The following is a 5,240-nucleotide window of genomic DNA, read 5'->3' on the forward strand; positions in this document are numbered from 1 at the left end:
AGTCCCCAGCGAGTCGAACACAAAACATTGCACTTGCTGTGGCATTCAACTATATTGGGCGATGGTGTCGCTTAAAGAGGCATTGTTTGAAGGAAGGAAAATGGGGAGAACCACCTCAAATATCCTGCCTGTCCCATTAATGGAATTCAGTGGCTAGCAGGCGTGAAGACCCCTCAAGTTAAAATCCTCCCTTGACAGAAATGAGCCTTGGAAATGTTAATATTGTAATGCTTAGTTATTGATATGTCGTCGTGCATGTAAATTGCAGGCAGCAGCCAGGTGGCGAGCCTGCACTACCAATAATTGCCCAAGCTTTGCGGTCCTCTATATATGGAGATGCTTTCAACCAATTCATGAGTGTTCATACAGAATCTCCCTTTACACATCGGAGCATAGGGAATTGCTACACTTGTCATATCTGCGGTGAAGCACTCAGTTCCTGCCTCACTGCACTTGATGTAATTCAACGAAAAGCTGTCGAGTAGACTGGTGATCCAGAACTCACTGAAATTCATGCATTAATAGCATATCTTACAGCGGGAATTAACATAGTTTAATTCACTGCAGTCACTCCCTCCCCGCGGTCAGTGGCTTCCGTATCACTCTTTTAACTCTACTAGAACGGTTACTGTTCCTGTGAACTTCACAACTCTGATAGTGCTGTTAGTTTTCTTGCCGCTTGACGTTTTGGAACTGCCTTTCGGCAACTGTGAGCAACAACAAAAAAGAACCCGAGTGGAGTGTCGTGAGATGAAGGGGGTGGGATCGAGGGAGCTCGAGGCTGGGCAGTACGCTCGTGCAGAAACAAGTTAAGAAAAAAAAACATGCATTAGGCATGGCGTATGCAACGCTTTCCAACAAGCGTTTGTCCTCAGCAGTATTTAATTACCAGTATGAAAGCTGTCAAGGGCAAAGCCCCATTTACATATTTTTAAGCAGAGTCGTTCGTTTTGCTCTGGCTTGGGCCTCCACGTTTTGGGCAACCCCCTTGGATGGATAAATTTGGCCGCTTTTCAAAAGAGCAAGTCCCCAGTAACACGTTCAAGAGGACGGCCACCGCATAGACGGAGCCCTGAGATCAGTTCATGTGCCACGAGTGAGATGGATGGTCGCAGCACTGGGCCACGTGGAGGGTGGCGACGGCGTGGGCATGCTTTCGTACATCAGTGGATAGATCATGGCTGATGACGATGATGAAAACACTTTGTCACACAATTTTTGTTCCTGGGTAGTAAGTGTTATTTCCTAATTTCTAATGCCTAAAAAGTAAGAAAAAATGGCTATTATTCCCCACAAACTTTGCTTTTGTGACCAGGACAGTGATATTTTGAAATTTACCTATTTTCCATGACAAAACGGGCGAATTATTGTCTTTTCGTTCACATAAAGTCAGAAAAAACAACATGAATCAAAATTAACATGTATTTATACTAAAGTAATACAAAGATGACTACAAAAGATTTAGAAGTGAGTAGTTTTTCGAGATTTACGATTATACTGTAAATCACTTGCACGAATCAGCTCCCAAATGTAGTCTCCCATCATGTTCTCGTTATACTGTCCTTGGTAGCGGCGTTCAAAGTCCAGTATATCCTGGTAGAAGCGCTCGCCTTGCTCCTCCGAATACGCCCCCATGTTCTCCTTGAATTTATCAAGATAAGCATATTGACTTTGAGGGACATCCTACAGCCCATTGTGCCATAGTTCTTCACCAGAGTCTCAACCAGCTCAACATAGTTTTCGACCTTTTCATTGCCCAGGAAGCCACGAACCACTACGACAAAGCTGTTCCAAGCCACTTTCTCCTTACGAGTGAGCTTCTTGGGGAATTAATTGCACTCCAGGATCTTCTTTATCCGTGGTCCGACGAAGACACCGGCTTTGACCTTTGCCTCAGACAGCTTAGGGAAGAAGTATTGAAGGTACTTGAAGGCTGCCGACTCCTTATCTACAGCTCTGACAAATTGTTTCATAAGGCCCAATTTGATGTGCAGTGGTGGCATCAGCACCTTCTGGGGGTCCACCAGTGGCTCCTACTTGACGTTGTTGTTCCTGGTCACATGGCCGGTCTGCTCTAGACCAATTCTTCGACCACATCAATTCCATACACCCAGCCATCAGATTTACCATGGAAGTCGAAAAAGATGGCAAGCTACCTTTTTTGGATGTCTTAATAAAAAAGAGACCTGATAGTTCAATGAGCCACTCTGACTACAGGAAAGCTACCCATACGGATGCTTACCTGAAACCGGATTCCCATCACCATCCATCCCAGAAGAATTGCCTCATCAAGACTCTGCACCATAGAGCCCAATGCATATCCGACCAGGAACACATAGCCAGTGAACTCAAGCACGTACACCAAGCTCTTAAGGCTAATGGTTATTCCGACTACATGATTCGCAAAACTATCACTCCAGCCATGACGAAGGACCCTCTTGAGGAGCCTTTCAAAACCATCACTTTACCCTACATTGCGGGGATCACAAAAAATATCTCCAAAATATTGAATAAACACAAGATCCAGGTCCGATTCAACACATTACATCAGAATCAGAATCAGAAAGGGTTTCATTTGCCATGAAAGTTCACACCAACACGGAATTTACTTTGGCAGGATGGTGCATACATTCAACATATAGGAATCTAAAATCTTAAATAAGTTTTAAAAAGTCTAACTAACACCAAGGGACTGAAGTATATAAAATTGAATAAATATCGAATATAAAATAGCTTTAAGATATAGTTTAAAAATAAAAAATACAAATAGATTAACATAGTTAATATCGGCAAGGTGTCATTATGTAGATAAAATGTTAAAATCAGTGTAAGCCCTTGGCCTTGTTTAACAGGCCAGCAGCAGATGGGAAGAAACTGTTTTTATGGCATGAGGTTTTGGTCCTGATGGACCGAAGCCTTCTGCCGGAGGGGAGTAGCTGAAACAGAGAGTGTCCAGGGTGGGAGGAATCGGCCATAATCTTCCTCGCTCGCCTCATGGTCCTTGTCGTGTACAGGTCCTCGAGGGTTGGTAGATTGCAGGCAATTACCTTCTCAGCAGTGTGGATGATACGCTGCAGTCTGCTCTTGTCCTTGGCAGTGGCAGCAGCGTACCAGACGGTTATGGAGGAGGTGAGGATGGATTCAATGATTGCTGTATAGAATTGCACCATCATTGTCTTTGGCAGGTTGAATGTCTTCAGCTGCCGTATAAAGTACATCCTCTGTTGAGCTCTCTTGGTGAGGGAGCTGATGTTCAGTTCCCACTTGAGGTCCCGGGAGAGAATAGTGCCCAGGAAGCGGAAGGACTCTACAATTTTGACAGGGGAGTCTAACAGGGTGATGGGGGTGAGGGGGGCTGTATTCTTACTGAAGTCCACAACCATCTCAACTGTCTTTAGAGCATTTAGCTCTAAGTTGTTCTGGCTACACCAGGTCACCAGGTTGTCAGCTTCCCACCTATAGTCAGACTCATCCCCACCAGAGATCAGCCCAATGAGGGTGGTGTCGTCCGCAAACTTCAAGAGTTTGACGGACAGATGATTGGAGGTGCAGCTGTTGGTATACAGGGAAAAGGGCAGTGGGGAAAGGACGCAGCCCTGAGGAGTTCCAGTGCTGATGGACCTGGAGTCAGAGACTTGTGTTCCCAGCTTAACGCACTGCTTCCTGTCATACAGGAAGTCTGTGAATCACCTGCAGGTGGAGTAGGGCACGTTCAGCTGGAAGAGCTTGTCCTGAAGCAGGGCAGGGATGATGGTGTTGAAGGCAGAGCTGAAGTCCACAAACAGGATCCTAGCGTAGGATGCTGGGGCGTCCAGATGCTGTAGGGTGAAGTGGAGGGCCATGTTAACTGCGTCGTCCACAGACCTGTTGGCTCTGTAGGCAAACTGAAGGGGGTCCATAAAATCCGTGATCTGGTTCCGTTTGTAAAAGATGTGATTCCGGACATACAGTACCCTGGCGTCTACAAACTAAGTTGCCTCTGTGGTAGTAGTTACATTGGAGAAACCAAACGACATGTCTCAGATCGCATTCGTGAAAACAAAGCAGACCTGAAACACGGTAGGACCAACACCTCGGCCGTGGCAGAGCACTGTTATAATTCAGTAGGTTCACATGACATTGACTTCTCCAAGACAGAGGTTATTTGCAAGCCATCTGGCTACCATGAGAGATTCGTTCATGAGGCTATCCACATGTACAAACACAGAGACAATTTCAACCGAGAAGATGGATTCTGGCTTAGCAATCATTGGAAGGATTTGATAAACCATTTAGGGTCTTAATTGATTGATCACGCTTAAGGTGGCTTTCAGACCGCATCCAATATTTTTCTTCTCCCCCCTCCTCTTTTCTGAACATAGATGGACTCGTCCATCTGAACAAACTGTCAAATCGCTCTCCGTGGTGCTAACGTTAAAAAAACCGCCACTTTTTAAAAATTTTCTTGTTGTGGTTTTCTCACCTGATGATGATTGCTTGTGCTGCAGTCGAAACGTCGTGAGAATTTTATTGTTTTATATTTTTATTATTTTATTGTTTCCTTTCTACGTGACTTTACCGAAAGAACCAAGAATATGTTGTTGTTCCTCACAGAGAACTCGGTCCGCTGTGGCCTGTCCCGCCTGTCGTAGTGCGCCTTGGTGTCCCTGCTGCCCCAAAGGCAAAGATAGCAGGGAAACTTGGTAAACCCGCCTTGGAGACCCATCAGGAATGCCACCATTTTGAAGTCTCCGATGACCTCCCAGCCGTGCTCATCATACTTCAAGGCGTCCAGCAAGGTCTTGATGCTGTTACAACAGCAAGGTGCACCGAGTGAGCCAGGGGTAGAAACGGGTACGTGTTACCATTATGGAGCAGCACTGCTTTGAGGCTCCTGGATGAGCTGCCAATGAAGAGGAGTCACTCATTCGGGTTACGGGCGATTCCGATTGCCTTTAACACAGACTGGTCACATTGTGGCAGAAGCAGAGCCCATCTTGACGGGTGAAGAAGCTGCAAAAAGGTTGGTGACGCTTCCTCTGATCGGCGACTTGCACACTTTCATCCAACAAGTTCCACTGCTTGAGCCTAGACTCCCCGCTCCGCAAAAATAATAATCTGAGGGCCCCCAATGAGGAGGCATCGACGCAGAACAAGTTGGCCTGCGCCGGTAAACAAACTTTGCCCTCCGTTAATCATTAACGAGAACTGTTGTTCTGCCCCAGCACGGGAAAACCCAGCTCAGAGTCACCACAGCGACG

The 5,240-nt window shown here is 46.1% G+C and overlaps 1 long non-coding RNA gene across 1 annotated transcript; it reads right to left on the bottom strand.

The window, feature by feature from the left end:
• Nucleotides 1-2,552: 2,552 nt before the first annotated feature.
• LOC142929229 (uncharacterized) lies at nt 2,553-5,154 on the bottom strand. The gene is made up of 2 exons (XR_012945448.1): nt 4,463-5,154; nt 2,553-3,818 (listed from the first exon to the last, which is right to left on the bottom strand). It is a non-coding gene; the product is annotated as an uncharacterized LOC142929229 (long non-coding RNA).
• Between the last annotated feature and the right edge of the window lie 86 nt (nt 5,155-5,240).

Source organism: Petromyzon marinus, chromosome 27 (genome assembly GCF_048934315.1).
Source record: "Petromyzon marinus isolate PM22_M1 ecotype Great Lakes invasive population chromosome 27, UKy_Petmar_22M1.pri1.0, whole genome shotgun sequence".
Taxonomy (NCBI): domain Eukaryota; kingdom Metazoa; phylum Chordata; class Hyperoartia; order Petromyzontiformes; family Petromyzontidae; genus Petromyzon; species Petromyzon marinus.